The 19,893-nt window shown below is 39.3% G+C and overlaps 1 protein-coding gene across 1 annotated transcript in view; it reads left to right on the forward strand.

Annotated features, from left to right (window-relative positions):
• The first annotated feature begins 9,451 nt into the window (after positions 1-9,451).
• LOC134626124 (protein phosphatase 1 regulatory subunit 29) overlaps positions 9,452-19,893 on the forward strand; it is an 82,838-nt gene continuing 72,396 nt past the window's right edge. Inside the window, exon 1 of the mRNA XM_063471648.1 lies at positions 9,452-9,545. The gene's annotated coding sequence lies outside the window, so the exon portion shown is untranslated. The remainder of the gene's footprint in view (positions 9,546-19,893) is intronic.

Consider the following 19,893-nt stretch of genomic DNA (forward strand, 5'->3'; position numbering starts at 1 on the left):
TAAATTACAACACTCAGGATTCACTCTTGGATAATCTGGGTTCCCAGGACATCTAATATCTGATTATAACCTGCACTTGTAGACTAAAACTTTCACAGTACACAGATATCAGGTTTACTGTAATGCATATGCAATACAAATGTCTTCCTGAAGGCTGCAGTGTTTAACCACATAATGAGATTGCAGCTTTTGTGCTTCCTGACTCAGATCAAGAAGACATTGTTTAATTTAAATCATATGTGTAACATGAAATCCAACATTTCATTCTGAAGCGTCTAATTAAAATGGTATAAAAATATAATGATGATATCTCTAGTAGTCCATGTTATATGATAATGATATTATTAATATAAATAAAGATAAAGCAGAAAAAACAAGTATCTGTGCCATTCTGAGACCATCTGTTAGTCAAAGCAAAGTAGTGGTGATGATATTTTGAAAGTTTACCTTACATAGCTTAATTCTCTTAAATAAAGTAATGGCTGTTAACTTAACCCTGACACTAACCATAAACAGATTGGTGGTCTTTGATATGAAGGGGTTAACAGTTAATAACACTGCTGCTACCAGTGTTTTCTCTAAAGTCTCCAATGGACTGTATCAGTTACTGAAAGCTACATACTGAGCATGTGACACACTGAGTGATGCAGTTTTGTCAACTGCCACTAGATGTTACCATCTGTTACCAAGTTACTATCTATCTGTTTGTGTGTGTGTGCACGTGCAGATATGTGTGCCTAGCTATGATTGTCTGCTGGTGTTGAGTATTAACCTGCATTGTACTAATACTGGAAAATAAACAGTGCAGTAGTAGCGTTACAGCAGGGAAACAGAAGGTGAGCTGTGCTAATCCCCGTGTATGCCAAGTTTAGTGTTTAGGTTTCAGGCCTTTTGTGTATGATTTATCAATTTAAACTATCCACATATATTACACAGACATACAAGGTGGTTTAATGAGCATCATATTTGGGGCACAACGTGAATATGCGTAGAGAAAAAAAATATTTATTTTGCCTGCTGATATTTAAAATTGCTGGCGTGATGTTGTTTGCATGCTCTTGTGTGACTATATCATTGAAAGTTTATGCATTCAAATGCCTGTTTCTGATTCCTGTTTAATGATGCATAGTGTCAGTCAGGATCAGCTGGAACTCTGCGTTCTGTCTGCTTGACTGCTGATTGGATCCCATTTGAATCTAGTGATGCTGCCCTCATCTCTGTCCAGGCATGAGGCCACTGATGACACGGCCCGCATTCACACTCTAAACCCTTCTTCCCTCTGCATAAACATTTCTATGTGATAAACACTGAATTAATGTAATATTAATTATGACAGTTTTTCCACAAGCCTGCACCACAACTGAGAAATACAAATAGGGTTTTTTTTTCTTTATGTTACTAAAAATATTGCAGCTCAGAGATCATCCTAGGAGAATTCAGATTCAGTTGCTGCGAATTATATCAAAATGGTAGACTACTATGCTTTACAAGGTTTTAAGACATTATAACTGTCATAAATGTAAGATAAGTTAGTTCCACATTTTGCAAATGCACCTAACTGCTTAAATATCTATTACTGTGACATTAGACATGTGTTCCAATTTTAATTTTTTCTAAATTTCTGTAGCATCTAAAACTCAGTATGTCATGTTTCCTGCAGTTTTTAGGCGTTCATTCCAAAAGCTTTTATTTTACGCTCCAGCTTCAGCTGGAACTCACTAACTCAGTTACTGCAAATGCTTATTAACAAATTAATAGTAGCCTATTCTTTTATTTATTCATTTTTTTATGCTGCAAACGACAATCCTGCATCATGTTTAACACACAGCTGGAATAACAGACAAAATAAGGATAATTATAACAAGACATCGTGGTTCCCAGAGTTTGCTTCATTCTCTCTCTCACTCTCTCTCTCTCTCTGCTTCTCTTCCACTCTCTTTGCTGCTCTTCTCAATACTATACATGGTTACCATGGAAACACACTTGCAGCTCTCGAGTCGTGAGGCCAGTCAGCTGAGATACCACGTCTGGTAAACAATCCCGCAATCTGAACTGCTGGGTGTGTGTCAGAGTTTGTCAAAGCATGTAGGCATCAGCCAAAGGTCATAAGTGCCAGAAAGGTGGCCGGAGCAGGGGTTCAAACTGAGACAGCTAATGTGACAGTGCTAAACTTTTCCTACTGCATGTTTTATTTAACAGACATTTGAATGGCATGTAAGCCTCTTTAATCCACTATAATAGGAACATGACTGAGAGGGACACGGATTTCTAAGTGCAGCTAAAGCTCTATGTTATTTTTTTTCATTACTAAACTAATACAAATGCAAAACAAAGTAGACCCCCAAACAACAAACACATGAATTAGACAAGGAAATGTAAAATGTGAAAGAACGCATTCACAAGTGTATAAACTCTCATTCTGCCAACATATTTAACATACATGGACTATAAATGAGGTTCCTGGGTACTCTAAAAACAACATTTAATAGAAGAATAATATCTATAACAAGGTTTATTTCTTCTCAAAGCATTATTAGCTATGTAATGATGTAACTTAAAGATTACATTATTACATTGTAATCAATTTTTATGACTTAAAAGCTTATTCACCATCCTTTGACTCTGGTGTCAGTTTTTGGTAAGTTCAAGTAAACCTCATTTGTATCGTATTTACGCGATGCAACTATAATGGGCCATTTTGACTCAATTACAAAAATAATAAAACTAAACACACAACGAAGCCATCCGGACGTGTAATCACTCCGGCGTATCCTGGGTCTGCCAATAGGCCTCATTTACATGCTCAAAATACCTCACCTGTCCAAACCACCTAAGTGGTAACAAGACCCCAAGATACTCGAACACCTACACTTGGGGCAGCAACTAACTGCCCTAGCGAAAGCTGGAGGTCAACAGAACCAAACCATCTGAGAAAAGCAGAGACCAGATCCTGAGACCACCTAACCTGCTGCAGCTCAACCTCCATACTTAGCTGTACTTAGAAATATGATGAACAAAGTCAGTGACAAAGGGCAGCCCAGACAGGGACCAGCAGCCACTGGGAACAAGTCTGACTTATTGATGGCAGTGCACGCTAAACACTCTACTATGGTTGGATGGAAACAACTAAAGCTAAATACACACTGCAGGCACTTAAAGCACAGCATTTGCCTTGTGCTATGGCATGTGACAGGGAGAGCAAAGGTTTTGCAAGTGGATTTTCCAGCCAAGCACTGGACAGTCACATCAGCAGGTGGAGCATTGTGACAATGGAGCAGTATCAGCTGTTCTTTTCATGTGTTGCATAAGCAGAGCATGCCCCAGCTGTCTCAGGTATATCCACCTCCAACACTTGATGAATTCAAATGATCAGAAGTTGCCCATTCAGATGATGAACGCAGCAAAGGAGACTTTCTTCTGTCCCACGCCCTGGTATGACATATGTGATGCTTTCATTTAGGACCTATGGCAAGTATTAACCGACTAAATAATTCCATTAATAGAAATACATAGGTGGAATTGAACAAACGGACTGAGAAAGTCATACAAAATTGAATATATTAAAATAATATAATCTACTGTTAAAAATTCAGAAAAAAACAAAGCAACAAGCAAACATGGGTATAGTTTATCATCATATGGTCATGTTATACTTGTTATTCTTCATCTCTTCTTCTGGTCCATGTTTTTTTAAATTCTTGTTTTCATGCTTTCCTTTGCTTTTTGTACCATCGGTGCCCTTTTATCATTTGTTTCTTGTTTAACCTCCCTCTACAGTGTATTTAATCTCACTTTTCCCTTCCCTCTGCAAGTTCATCTTTGCACAGCTGCAACAGTCCCGGCCTTGTGCTTCTTTGTGTCGTTAATAAAGGGTTTGCTTGTCTTTTTGATTCGTCTATCCCCTGTTCAGTTCTGGCCCGACTCGTTGGACCAATCACCTGGATAAAGACTCTTGCCAAATAAAGATTGTAACCCTGATCTGGTCCCTGAGCTGTATGTTTAAATTCACTTGGTGTTGACACACTTACAGTCATGTGAGAAAATTAGGACACCCCATAAAATAATCGGCTCTTTATTAATAAATGTTCAAATATCAATGTCTAATCATGTTTTCATGTATTACTGGAAATGAAAGTGACTTAATTGCAAAAAACAAAAAAAAAATTTACACATCAAAAAAAATATATGAACAAAAATGTGTATTTTAATGGAGGAAAAAGTTAGGACACCCTACCCCTTAATAACTAGTGTTGCCCCCTTTGGCTGATATAACTTCAGTGAGACACCTTTTGTAACCTTTTACCAGTCTCTGACATCGATCAGAAGCAAGTTTGAGCCACTCCTCAATGCAGAATTCTTTCAGCTGTGAGATGTTTGAGGGTTTTCTTGCATGTACAGTCTGTTTCAAGTCACCCCACAGCATCTCAATGGGATTAAGATCAGGGCTTTCACTTAGCTATTCCAGGACTCTCTACTTAGTTTTTAGCCAGTTCTTGGTGGATTTGCTTGTATGTTTTGGCTCATTGTCATGACCCAATTTTTTAACAGATGTTTTCACATGTTCTTCAAGCAGCCCCCAATACACAGTCGGATTCATGATGGATTCTATGATGGTGAGCTGGCCAGGTGCTGCTGCAGCAAAGTATCCCCAAACTAGGATACTGACACGGCCATGCTTCACAGTTTGTATGAGGTTCTTTTCTTCGAAGGCTGTATTTGGTTTACGCCAAACATGTCTACTGTTCTGGTGTCCAAATAATTCAGTTTTAGATTCATCTGTCCAAAGAACATTATTCCAGAAGTCATGGTCTTGGTCTACGTTCACTCTGGCAAACTTCAGTCTGGCCTTAATGTTTCTCCCAGAGAGCAAATATTTTCTCCTTGCACACCTCCCATGAAAGTCAAACTTGTGTAGTCTCTGATAGTAGAGTCATGCACTTTAACATCGACAGTAGCCAGAGCCTGCTGTAGTTCCTGTGATGACATTTTAGGATTTTTGATGACTTCTTTGAGCAATTTGTGGTCTGCTCTGGGGGTGAATTTACTTGGACGGCCAGACCTGGGCGTGGTGGCAGTTGTTTTGAATATCCACCAGTTGTAAACAATTTTCGAGATGGTGGAATGGCTGATGTCAAATTCCTTTGAGATCTTTTTGAATCTCTTACCAGACTCATAAGCAGCCACAATCTTCTTTCTGAGGGCATCAGACAGCTCTTTAGATCTCACCATGGCGCTCACTTCAACACTTCAACAGTCAGGAGCACACCAAACTAAATCTGAGGTTTAAATAGGGCAAGTCTCCTTTAAAATGCTGGGTAACAATGTACTGATCATGTGCACCTGACATGATACACCTGTATGTGATTTTAACCGTTTTAAGTGGGATAACATGTGGGGCTGTCCTAATTTATTCCTCACCAGAATTTGCATTCTTTTTAAATTACGTTTCACATAAAGTTTTAAAAAGGCTTTTCTTATTTTTTTTAATTGTTTAGTTATATTATTTGGATCCCTCAGTATCATTAAAATTTATATTCAATATCCATATGTCCAAATATATTTTAAAATATACAGGCTTTCATAGGGTGTCCTAATTTTCTCACATCACTGTTGCTGGGTTTTTCTAAATGTGCTTTGAGACACTTTTAAAGGTCTCCACAAAGAAGGTGGTTAATCGTTTTACTGTCCAAACAACTTTCAATATTTATTTATATAGTACAAAACCTCATGTGTCATGCCTCCTGCATACTCTGTTTGTAGAGCATGCACTGAATGCCTGTAATTATATCTATCATTTCATAAATCTTGGAATAACCTTATTCATAGGCCTAGCTTTGAAATGCTGGCCTTTGTAAGTGAATGAATGACAAGGCTCCAGCAGACATCATTCAGCCCTTTTGTGGGCATTTACTGAAGCTCCTACAGAGACTATCAAAGGAAAACCCCAACAATCCTCGTAAATAACCTTGGTTACTTCTGCTGACTTACTTGATTCTTTAAGTAGGTTTACTGAACATGTACAACACACTTTTTTAAAATGATTTTTTTTACAGATTGTATAGTTTGCTCATATAGGTTAGAATCCACCAGGAATCTCTCCAGGTACTCTGGCTTCTTCCCAAAGCAATGCAGTTAGAGCTGTTAGCCCTGCAACAGACTGGCGACCTGTTTAGGGTGTGCCCCACCACTCGCCCCTGGCAGCTCGAATTGGCTCTTGAACTCTTGAGCTGCGTTGGCTTTTATGGCACTCCCTTTAATTTAAGAATAAGGACATAGGTGGAAAGGCCATATTACAATATGATATACTGGCCTGATCTTCTATTTCTGTTCCATGATATGTATAGTGGGAACTACTGGCCAGTCAAGCCTATGTTGCACATTAACACGGATCTGTCATAACGACATAAAATGAAGGGCAGTCTAATGATCTTGATTGCCTATTGAGAAAACCTGATGTAATGTGTGAAAACACTACGATGTATGCACAATGAGTCACCTCATCAGCACAGAAACCTGGCATACGATTACATTCGCATCAGACCTGCCCTTAATGCCAATAAAATTATTCCATTCAGGAGGAGGTAAGTGCACGAGCCATTTATCACCCAGCAAGCACAATTGCAGACAAAGCCATGGATAAATTGTAGTGTTAAACATTATCATATTGAAGGAAAAAAAAGAAGAAGCTGCAAATAACAATATGAAAGAGATTATCCTCTATTTAGCATAGCAGTAAAAATAAGAAAATATACTTAAACTGAAGCTAATGATCGCTGACAATGTTTCAAAGTTAACCATGTTGATATATAAATGATTGTTTGGAACAAAAAACACATTCAGTCGTTGACCTTCCAAAATAAAAGCCTGCAAAAATCAAGGCAACACCAAACACACATAAATATAGCAAGCAGAAAATGGATGCACCCATCTGGAAAGATTTCAACTGATTCATTATTGGAGTAGCCAGTGTCATAATCCCAGAACCTTATTAGTGATATAATAACATCCCCATTTCTTTCCAACATAGTGATCACAAGAAGTATCAGGAATTAAAGGTCCTGACAGTAATTCGGTAATAAAAGGGGAGTCATTAATTGTTTGGCTGCTAGGAAAACGTTTGCATGCATCAAAGTGAGAGTGAATTTAGGAAAGAATTATTTATGACTAGACAGCTGGTTGAGGTTAGTTATGAATGTGAGCAGGCAGGCCAGCAATTTTGGGTCCCATGAGAGCAAAAGCACTACCCTGAAGCTCGACATTTTCTAGTCTGACAAAATTATGCTTTTGAGAGATGACCTATCTTTTTAGCTTCATGTGAACTTTTAAATGGCTAACCAGTCTGTTCAAATATGTCTGATACATAAACTCCTGTAGATTTTTTAGGCCCATCTTTTTTTTTCATGGTTACATGACGTTACTCCATAAACCGGTGACGTAAATACTTTTTAACTTAAGCAAATAACTCCATTTCGATAACTTTGTCATCAATATTTGTCAAATTCATCCTCAGTCATGGTTTTCCATCAGTTTAATTCTAGTCTACAGCTCACCCAGTTTGCTCGCTTTATTGGACATGTGTAGATACAGATAAAAAAAAAACCTTAATAACCTAAGAAGGTAGGTCAACAAACACTTTTTGACTCCTGTTCTAAATTCTTGGCTAATAGTAGACCAGAACTGAACAAATGCAGGCGACAGAAGAATATTAGAGAATTTCCTTAGATACTTGTGTGGAAAGAAGGAATGAGTAAGAGAGGTCAAACACACTACAACTTAAGAAAACACCAGCAAACAGAAAAATGCTGCAAAAGCACACAGAATACACTGGAAACTGAATAAAACACAGTAGAAGTAGAAAAAATGTCACAAAAGCCTTTTAAGTTGCTCCCTGACGGGGCCGCCCCCTCCCTGAGCCTGGTTCTGCTTTAGGTTTCTTCCTGTTAAAAGGGAGTTTTTCTATTCCATTGTCGCCCAAGTGCTTGCTCATAGGGGTCATATGATAGTTGGGGTTTTGTCTGTTTTCTTTCTTTACCTTCTTTACCTTGCGATATAAAGGAAACTGTTGTTGTGATCTGGTTTTATATAAATAAAATTGAATTGAATTGAATTTCACCAGGGTCACCATATATCTGATTTATATGTGTGGATATTGGAAAACAAAACAAAAACAAAACAAAAACCTTTCGCATGATGATTTTTGATGCAAGAAATCCCCATTATTTTTGGAACAGGTCCATTTTAGCTTAGACAGTACAATACAGCCTATTGTGCATGCAAGCATAAACATTTAAAGAGGTCACTACATATGAATGCAGATGCAGCGAAATTAAATTTGTTGCGCATCATGCTACGACAAGCCATTGGTGTTGGCTCAACAGTGGACCTACTGATATGAATAAAAATTAATAAGAGTCTCAATGCCACAGCACTCTCTTGAGCTAATAGTCCTCTGCTGACAGAGAAAAAAAGACAGAGATTGAGAGAGTGTGAGTTAATAAACTGAGGTAAACATGTGTGTTTGCATGTGTATGGGCGTGCTGGCTTCTGTGATGGAAAAAAAGTGTGAAATGAGGAGGGGAAGAGTGTTAATTGAGTATGATTACACCTTCAACATATTTCTTGCCGTGAAAAAAACAGAATCATCCTCCCCACTGTCCACACAGGCAGAACATCCTCAGGGGCTTCTCATACCTCTAGATTTTTCCTGCAATAGCCTGATTCACAAACTGCTGGGAAAATTCATCGCTCCCATCCTACTCCATCTTAGAGCTTCAAATGTGTTTGCGGTTAAAATGAGAGGGAAGAGAAGGAAGAGGAGGAGGAGGAACTGTCAAAAACGTAGGCTCTCATTTGAACACAACAATGCATTTTTTATTGTCCCCTCACCATAACCTAGAAAAAAAATGCTGCAAATTATTGAACTGTGCTTGGGGTCAGATGCAGCTTTTAGCATTATTGTCTTTTTGGAAGGAGTAAATAATTAACATCTTTCAAGAAACTGTACTTATTAAAAGGTCCTCCTCTTCATTGATTTCTTTTTCTTTCTTTCTTTCTTTCTTTTTTTTTTTTGCATCTGTTCAATCAAGTTTTAGGAGGGCAGTCAGATTGCTTGTGCGCCTATTCACGTCTTGAATGTGAGGTGGAAGGAATCACTGATGCAGTGACTGCATGTCTGTGTCAGCCTCCTGTGTGTGCATGCAGAGTTATGGCAATCAACGCTGGATAATCCTAGGTGTGATGACTTGAAGATTTTATGAATATTAAACACCATACACCAGCAATTAAAAGAGGTTAAGTGGTGACCCAATCCGCAGGTAGGTTATACTGTAGTGAAAATGAAGCCAGTTGTAGATGCCCACTGCAGTTGGACTATATTACTCTACGCAGAGGTCTAGGCTATGCATCCTCCCTCCCTCTCTATCTCTCCCCCTCTCTCTCTCTCACTTATCCACTCCCGCCGTGGTGCTGAGCCTGCGACGTTGGATGGAAAAAAAAGCTCCCTTTTTGCTCCCTCGACGCACGATTTGGAGGAAAAATGAGTGAAGGTACTGTACAAAAATTGCCCCTTTTCATCTTTTATATTGTTTAATTATTTATTTATTTTAACCCATCCTGGTATGATAAAATATATGCACGCGACGGCAACGCGAGGACGCACCTGCACCACAGACTCCCAACGCTTTGCTAGGTTGAGTCCTCTTGGTGCAACAGAAGCCCCATATGGCAGATTTCATGAGGTCATGAAAGCACGCTTTTCCCTGTTTGTGGTTTGAATTATCCGCGATGTGGAGCAAAGTTAGGTTTTAGAAATATGTACGTGCAATGAGGAGAATTTTATTGCTGGGTATTAGCGCGCATTTTCTTCGGGGTTTTTTTTCTTTTCTTTTTGGTACAGTTGTCGTTCATAAGGTGGTATTCCTGCGCGACTGGCTTTAGAAGTGATTAAAATCTGTGGCTGTAGATTTAGAGTGTCACATGAAGCTTGGCTGGTATTTATGCTGGATTCTGCGGAGATAGGATGGCCGGGCAGAGTACGCGCCATGGACAGATGTGCGCGAGGGGATTTAGTGTCGAGGGAGGGAATCGCTCAGGGCATAAAACTGACTGTGCGTGCGTGCGCGCGCGCGTGTGCTCTAGCTTGTGGGTTTTTCTTTTTTTCTTTTTCTTTTTTTTTTGGGAGAGTGAATGGATGGACCAGCTACTCTGTTGCGCTACAGACACCTCTCTGTTCTTCTACCTGCAGTCAGGGCTTTGGCTTAAGCTGCCTTTAGTTTCACTGTGCTCGCGCGTGTGTGAGTTAGCGATTGAGGGAGAGACAGAGACAGAGAGAGAGAGAGAGAGAGATAGTCTGCCGGCAGCAGCAACAGTGTCCGACTACTGACCGATGGACCGCACAGATTCTTTCGCCCACACATTTTAGGCTGCTAGGCACGAGATAACAGTTAGCAAATGTGAACAACACTTTCCTTTTTTGTTGTAATCACTAACTTGTTTATATTAATTGTAGGGCTGCAACTAAAGATTTTTTGGGTAGTCGACTAACAAACAATTTTTCGCTCATTAGTCGATTAGTCAGGGATTATTTCAATAACTCTAATTATCTCCGTGTCCTGTGGAGAAACGTCCTGTTCTAGGCTCCAGTACCTCACCTGCTCAAGTCTGCCCACCTGCGAATATCACCCTGTTGTCTCATCCCACAGCAAATTAAAATAATGACCCAGGAAACATATGAATTAGGTATTAGGCAATACAAATTATAGCGCTAGTAGTATTTAAACAAATAATAATGTGCAAATAGGAACTGGAAAAAGACTTCTGTCCCTAAGTTCAAAACAAGCTTCCAATTAAATCAAAATTTTTTTAGTTTCCAGTCCAAATTAACAAAGTTTCCAAAGTTTCCAGATGATTCAGTTCATGAATTCACGATTGCAGTGGACGTGCTCTGGAGTGACGCTTGCTGATAACCATGCTAAAGATGCTCTCTGTTGTGACTTCAGCCATCTGAGAGGTGCACAAGCCTTTTTACAGGACAAACACATCTATACAATAAAATCCTGCATCGATGAAATTTTATAGTTGACGTCATCGATTATGTCGACAGATCGTTGCAGCCCTAATTAATTGACAGTGTCTGGAGACACTGATGCAGTAGTGGGTGTCCAAGCTGTGGTGCGTGTGTGTGTGTGTCTGTGTACGCGTGCATGTGTGTCTTTGAAAATGATCTGCATACATCATGTAAATACACAGTATAACAAAGGAAGGACTTGTGTTCACTTAGATGATGAGAGAGGGAATGCATATAATCAACAAATAAGGATGCTTCCTGAGATGGTGCATTGGTTTCTCCTTATAGTGACAGGCTTGGACAGGTGACAAATTAAAAGAAAAAACATAAATGGTTGACCCGGCAGTGAGGAGGCCCCCGTTGGCTCTGTTATGCCTGTGGGGTTATTTTGCTGATGGTTTTGGTCCACTCGTCCACTTAGATGAATGTGTCGCTGCAAATTTGTGGAGGCTTGCTCTGACATCCTGTTTTTCTACATCCTGACTAGAATGGTCTCTTCCAGGATTATAGGGCCTCCATCCATAGGGCACAGTGGTTCACTGAATGGTATGATGACTATGAAAATACTATGACTCATTAACTGCAGCTTTCGCTACACCTAAATCATAATTACTTGCACATAATTAACAAATAGCCTAACAATGATGCTCGACACCATCACCAAAACACATAACTGGGGAACACATTATTATATTTTATTATATATGTATTACATATGAGAGGTAGGAATCATCACATATCCCAAGATACGATTATTATCACGATACTTCACTCATGATTTTTTATTTTACATTTTGTGACAATTGCAATAACATATATTGTGAATTACCACCTTTTTCAACTGCAAATTATCCTTAAAGTTTAACTCTGACATTATCTGTTTTATCCAAAGTTATCTCACTTCATCAATTATTGCCGTAATACCGAAGTCAGTAGTCATCAGTATGCCATTATATGGGGTGAAGTTCAGAAATATATGCAATATATTTCTGATAATACAGCAGTTAACTGATGAATCAGTGAACATTGCGTGTTTCTGTCTACATGGACAGAAAATCACATTTAACTATTACATCTGCACTCAGCAACCTTGCCCTGTTCCAAATGAATATATCCAGAATACAACAATGCTTATTCATAAAGACTCATTCAGACTGATATCAACATGTTGGCAATCTGTCTGCATTTATAAATTAGATAGAACTTGCAAACCTTCTGCAGCCTCTCTATTGGTGACTGTCCAAGTCAGACTGCGACTGTTTGCAGAAAGGTTGCTTCCTATCAAGTGAGATAAGGCCTCTTGTTTCTACTATTCCCAGAGAATTTTAACTTTTTAACAAAACACGCATATTTAGTGTCTCTTTATCAATACAATATTGTCTCACAAAATATCGCAATACAATACTGAATCTTTTTCTCTCTCAACCCTATTATTTATCAGAATCAGGATCCATAATCCTGCTATAATTTTGTTATTGTGATTTTTTTCCTTTCATTTGTCACATGTCAGTTTCCTAAGCAGGCGGGTTCCTTCGTATGCCATATAGTAAATTAGCTTTCACTAAAGTGAAAGCCTTTACTGCCCATTTTTTACCCTGGCTCCGTCAATCACTGTCGTCACCTACTTGCATAAATAAAAAATACATAAGAGCTACATGTCAAACTATAGAGAGCCCCATATCTTTCCTTAATAGTATCAGTTTGCCTTCCACACATTTCTTAATTTTCTCTCCACCTGCTGCATTCATTTGTCCCATGATTCCTTTTGTTGCCCCTGGAGGAATGATGAGCAGTCTCCAATCAATTGCAATCACAGATCAGTGGTGCACCAAGGAAGAAGGGGAAGAGAAAATCAGTAGGGGAGGTGTGCCTGGGAGACCTAAATAATGACCACCTACCAACCAAAAGCCTTTGGCTTGCTGCAATATAATCTTCACTTCATCAGGATGCTATTGAACTGTGTTACTCATAAAAAAATCTGTGGTGCTGACTGTTAGGTTAGATCTCAAGAGCTGACAAATATAATACTAGCAAAAACTTTGATTTCAGTTTTATTTCAGTTTTTATGAATGAAAACACTATAAATTGACACTGTAGAGTTCACTGTGCATAAAACGGAGGAAAGAAAGATAGGTGAGTGGAGGGCTGGACTGGTGCCAGATGGGTGGGAGCTTCAGTAGTTATTGAAAAGTTAATGACTTGAGCCATTAGTGCTATTTTATGGTCTTAACCTCAGAGCACTTAGAGACCAAGATAGTTAGAGCTCAGCTAGCCTAATTTAGGCATCTTGTCCTAGGATCCAGGTCAAATGATGGTGGTTTGGTGAAGGAGATGAATGAGTGAGATTTTATATATATTTTTTGCAAATTTTTTCTTAAAGTCTAGATGTAAAACATAATATTTGCTATCAGAGAGAAAGGACATTCTTTTTTCTCTTTCTATTCCATATGGCCAGTATAATAGCACAAACTAATGTGGAGATTAAATACATGAAAAATGTTGTACATATGTGACGACATGTATAGTGTGCACTTCTGATTACTAATGGGATATGAACCCAGATGGCTGGGAGCGTGACTGACTGCTTAGCTGCCTTGCTACTAAATCACTACTGCTACATCTCACAGCCGACTTTGTTGAGATGTTGCCATTTTGCAACTCTAGACTCCAAGCTGTAGATACAAATTCAGCCTTATTGATAACTGTATACAAGAAATGTAGGATTTAAAACACAGGACTGAAACCTCCTATGACAAGGAGACATACATACATACACATTATTAGTTTTACAGATGCCATAATTTTATTTTGCTTTTTACTGTTTTTGCTACAGTTACAAAACACATGTGTATTTTATTTTATTTGCTGGGAAAATAGGACATAAGTGCAACAATTTATTGAAATGTGCAAGGAGTTACAATTCTACAGTACAATTCTAATGGGCTTAAAAGTCAGTATTTTATATGATCACTTTCTTGGGCAAGCTTTCTTGTAATTACTTTAAGTAGTTTTCCAGCCTTGTTTAAGGAAATTAGAAGCTCTTCTTTGGATGCTGACTGTCTTTTGTTCAGTTCAGTGTGATCATGATCCCATTCTGCTTCAGTGATGTTGAGGTCCAGGTTCTGGGGAGGCCAGTCCATGACTGATAGTTTTCCATTGTGTATTTTCCTATCCAGGTACACTTTTACTCCATTGGCAGTGTTTTTGGGATCATTGTCATGCTGAAAAATGAAGTTGTTGCCAATTTGTACTGCATGGCAGATCAGCACCTGATGATACTTTTCTGTGGTTCATACTTCCATTGACTTTCACGAGGATCCCTAACAGTGCTGGCTGAAATGCAAAAAACCATGACTCCACCATGTCTTTCAGATGGCTGTAGATAGTCACTGTTGTACCGTTCTCCTGTCCTCTTCTATATATACTGCTGATGATTTTAGTTAGAAAATAAATTAATTTGGATCCATTACTCCATCAGACCTGTTGCCCCTGATTTTCAGTCAGGTTCTTGTGTAATTTAGCCTATCTCAGCCTTTTTTCCCTGCTTCCCTTCCTTAATAATGACTTGTTGACAGCCACTATTCCCCTGAGTTTTTGATGAGACTTCAGTGAACAGTGCATGAATCAACTGAAGGGCCAGATGCACCATCTTTGGTCGTGTGTGAGGTCTTTGCAGGATTTGTTTTTATTTCTTAAAGAGATGGCTTGTCAGATACTGTTCGTCTGCTGTAGATACATTTTTAGGCTTGCCTCTTTTTCTTTTCTCTTTCATTTGTCCAGTTTCTTCAGTTTTGTCCCAAGGGCACACTGCACACCATTCTGAAAAATGCAAAGTTTTTGGATAATACCTCTTTGGGGATCCCCTTGGATGGTGAAGTAATATTATTTTATCCCTGTCAAACCTTGGTATCATTGGCATTTTTATGGATTCAGCTAGTTAGTAATAAGTGCCTAAAGATACAATTTAAAATGCATTTAAATGTTTTCTGGTGTGTGTAGACATAGCAGTAATTAATCTTTTGAGTTAGGTACCTTTTCTATTCAATAGGTCAGTGTTAAGTAGCTTGCAGGGGACCAAACTTTGAAAGACCTTCAGAAAGCCTGGGTAACTCAAGACCATCTAAACATTACAACAAAAGTCTGGCCTCTTGGAAGCAAAAAAGAAATAAAAAGGTGAGATGGATCAAGACTTTTGCACAGTACTGTATATTTACAACTAGGTCTTCAACTAGCTTTTTAACTGATAAACTATTATAATAATATAAAAATGATTTTTTTTCCCTTTCCTATTCATACTTTCTCTATCTGAAGATAGAGACTATGAAAAATCTGCTATACTGTGAAATTGTAGACCTCTGTAAACCTTTACAGTAAATAAAGATGTAAATGTCAGTATCGTGCCTTCCTAGATGCAGGGTTGATTTACTAAGTTGCAGTCCATTATGGGCCAGTTCATTTTGAGCACTGTGCTCATAATGGACTTACCTAAAGTTTATATTCCTGGAAATCAGGTTTCTCAGCTCACTGGCCCACAATTGTCACTCCCCACCAGATTTACCTCTCGTAGCTTCCCTTTTCCCAACCACGCCCCTCCAAATCAATGTCTGGATCCACCAGAAAAGATTACGCAAAGATCCTGAGAGGGATAACCCCAGGGAAACATCCACACTTGCTTACTCCTCCACATCAAAATTCTTGGCCACAGCACACTGTGCTCCCTTTTCAGCCTACCAGCTGTTGCGGTGCTGTGTGCAATCAATACAACAGTCATGTTTCACAACAACTGTCACTCCTTCACTGCCAAGAACCTGTGGGAGGTCCCCTTGGGCAAGAAACTGAGACACATAGTAGACAGTGAATCTGTGACAGGGTTTCAGAAATGCAACATCCAGTGACAGATTTGAGAGATTTAGAGTCAGTTTCATTAGCTGTACTTCAACTAGGCGGGAATGTGTTGATAATCTGTGTTTCCCTGTGTCGGAGGATGAGACGTGAAAGGAATACAGAGGGTTTACACAGAACGGTGCTAGGGAGTGGGAGAAATGATGGAAAGCAATGCATGTAACAGGTAGAGATGGGAAATAAGAATGTTACAGTATGAGGAGTAAGGGCAAGAAGAAAGGGAAAGAACAGGGAGGAATGAGAAGCTGGTGAACCAGCTCTTCAACACCACCTAACCCGCTGAATGACAGGAACTCTCACAGGAGGGTTCAAGCACATCTCATACCTGTCAAGCTAACCATAAATTCAGGAAAGAGTTGATGGAAAATCTGCAGAAATCCTTGTCACCAAGTATTTTCAACCCAGTGCTGAGTGTAAAGTACCACGCTGCCGAGTGGCACAGACCCGTTATGCGCTACCTGAACTCAGCTACAGTGTGACTTTAAAAACAATGCTGAAGTCATTTTAGCTGAATCAGCTAGAGGCATAGGCGTTCTTTTCTCATTACTTTCATAGCCACATGCAGATCCGCAGAAAGCCAGTGGGCTTTAAACAGTGTGGGAATTGACAAGCACTTTTAAGTAAGGACTCAGCTCCACATCTGCTCAGTAAACTCACACGAGCCTTTATTTCAGGGCCAGTCCGATTTCGGCTCTCGCATTAATAGATTTGCAACTCTGAGCTTTATGACTGTAATTGGAGTGACAAAGTGGTGCAATATGACCTGACACTGACAAAATGATTCTGACGGAGAATGGCTGTCGCACACAAAGAGGAGGGTGCACTGATGCGTGTCTGTCTGATGGAAGGTGCTGGTGACAAACTCAAGCAACACGTGCACGAGTGTTTTGATGTGTGTATGGACAGTCACGCCTCGCTTCAGAACAGAACATGTCAAATTGGCTACACTGTGAGAAAAATTTTCAGCATTGCAATGGTAATGCATTTAAAGGGGCAAAGTTCAAGCAATCAGCAGAGCTGCACTGCTGCACACGCACAGACGATAAACCTTCTTCTTGACATCGTGCACCAAATGCGTGCTTCGAAGCTATTCAAGCTGCAAATTTTCCCGTCTCTCCCTGCACTCTGCCAGTGCACATTTCCCCTGCTCAGCTTCAACTACCACGTCACCCACCTGCAGACCTGCAGACTGACTGGAGGTATTTTTACTCATCATTCCCCAATACCTCTACGCAAATGTTTTCTGCCAGGAGTGATGAGGTCAGAACTCTATTATCTGCCTTACATAAGTACTCCAAATGTGAGTTGTCTGACTGAAATGGTCAGAGAGAGGGAAAAAAAAACATATCATCATATGCAAGTCAAGGTTCCAGATCTGTGTATTTACTGTAAGGTGGTGATCTGGACCAAAAAGTCCACAGTGTTTCAAAAGTGAATGGAAATTAGTTCAACTAGTTTGAACTTTATGAAGTGTTTGGAGGCTTTCTAAATTTAATAATCTCCAGAGGATGAAGGCGTTTTGACATGACTCATCCAATATGCAGCTGTTACTGATGTGAATCATAAGAGCAATATTTTTAGAGTCTTAGAAAATGGACTTACTCATATGTTAAGCGCACACAATATGAAACTGTTTACCTAGTAAGTGTCAATCAAAATCAGTGTCAGAGAAAAAAAGTATATTGGAGCTATTTTAAATGCTGTGATTGGTGATTCTTTTTAAATTTTCCACCATATCTGCACAGACCTCAACAGAAAGTTGATGAAACTTTTGCATGTCTGGATGGACGCTTATTACGATCCATGAATGTTATGCATGTGCTCATTTTTTCATGGCATGAAGATTTACTGTATCTGCTTAGTGTTCAGTGTTTGTGTGTACTGTATGTGTGTTAAGTAAGGACGCCATCTGCCATCATCTTTGGTTTGTGCCAACCCTCCCCCCACCCCTTTTAACCCACACCCATGCTCATATATACAAAATCCCTCGGCGTTTGAGTTTCATGAAGGAGTGGGAAAAAAAACTCGCTTGCCTGCTGTGGAAGTGTGTGTGTGTGTGTGAGAAGGGGAGGCAGAAAGTAGAGTGGGAGGGATGTGTAGAGCAGTGCAATTGTTCAAGGGTGATGAATAAAAGCACAGAGATTAATCGCAAGAGAAACTTGTGGTATTTCTGCTTGATATTTAACCTCTGGCATGCTACTTTCACTTTAAATGGATGCTTAGCATATTTTCTTGTAGATTACACACACAAACACGTACACACAAATAATGAAATACAGTTACGTGCACATACTTGCACACACATAGCAAGTGGATTTTGGAATAATGCCTTGTTTTTCTGAACTGCCCTAGATTCATTTGGCATCTGTGCTGCACACTCATCTCTCTCTCTCTCTCTCTCTCTGTTGTTATCACTCTGCTTTTCCTCTTACCCACAGACAGCGACACTTTCCATCGCCCCTTTGCTTGTAGCCTGCCTCTCTTGGATATCTCCCTCTTTTCCTGTCTTTATCCATCTTTCCCCTCGTCTTCCCTCCTGTGTTAGTACTGACTGCTAAGATCTGGGTATAAATATTTTAGCTCTGTCACCCATTCTGCAACTGCAGTTTCACAGAGAGACTGTATCTCTAGTCAGCCTGCTTGTGTGTGTGTGTGCCTGTGTATGCATGCCTAGGCACTGTTGATTTGGATGAGTATTTGGTGGCATGTTCTACTGAAGCATCTGTTTGCATTCTAATTAGTGTGATTTTTGCCTACAGAAGCTGACTGTTGCAATCTCTTGGCCACAGAGATGGTCTAGAACCCAGTTTGTGAAATGTGTTATTTGTTTTCCTCTTACATACGCAAAAGTTAAGAGCATTCTGGTACTGAAAACAAAACGGCATCCAGAGAGCACTGAACACCTGAATACAGTGGCAATTGTTTCATCTGTTGAGATCGTAGTAGAAGTTTAGCATTTTTGTTATTAAGCAATTTTCTAAAGAAAAGAGGCATTTATCGTGCTTTATGATTCACTGAAGCTGTATTTTGTTGTGGGAAAAAGGTGAAGACAGACCCTGGAGGCCTCATGGCTGATTTGATGGAAAAAGCCAAGCATAGACAAATCAGTAAATTTGCAATGCTTTTATAAAGTTTTAAAACACGTTTAGGTCTTCCATATTTTGTCATGATTTAGACTTGATTCTTTTTGCCCTTCAGTCTAAACACATTAAAAAAGCAAAAAGCAGTTTTTTTTAAATACAGATATGCTATAAATGTGTGTGCTTTGCTGCTTCTACAAACTAATTGGAGTACACCTGTTCCTAACTGAATTCACTGAACTTTATCTGCACGAGATCTCAGTTTCATGGGCCTTGCGACCAGTAGGAGACCCTGCTGGGAAAACATCTTTCTTGCATTAAAGATGCCGTTCTATATGCAAACATTAGTAAGGTACTTCCCGAGCAGTAGTGAAAATGTGGTTGGTGCAGTGGAGACTTTCACTTTCAAAGTGAAAGCTGCATTTTTGAAACTTATAGGTTGCAGGCTCAGGCATTCAAAGTAAAGGATGAAGATGAATTATCTCTGTTTCTGGTTTGCGTTACTCTTATAACCCCTCATCTAAAAGTCTAGGGGGGACAACCCAATCCAGAAATCTGGAACAAGATTATGGAACAAGCATAATATAAAAAAGATTATTATATATAATATATATAATATATAAACTGTATAGCAAACTGTAGCAAAATGTGTATCAAAATATATATAAAATATATAGCAAGTAGACGTCAGGGTCTCTAAGGCCAAGACAAGAATCATAAATCCCCACTCAGAAAAGAAAAGAAATACTTAGCTATATCTAAAGCAAAATTTCAGTGCCTAAGCTTCCTGGATGGTCATGAAAAAAGAAGAAACCTATACAAACACAGTGGCAGAGAACCCCTACC

Source organism: Pelmatolapia mariae, linkage group LG4 (genome assembly GCF_036321145.2).
Source record: "Pelmatolapia mariae isolate MD_Pm_ZW linkage group LG4, Pm_UMD_F_2, whole genome shotgun sequence".
Lineage (NCBI taxonomy): Eukaryota > Metazoa > Chordata > Actinopteri > Cichliformes > Cichlidae > Pelmatolapia > Pelmatolapia mariae.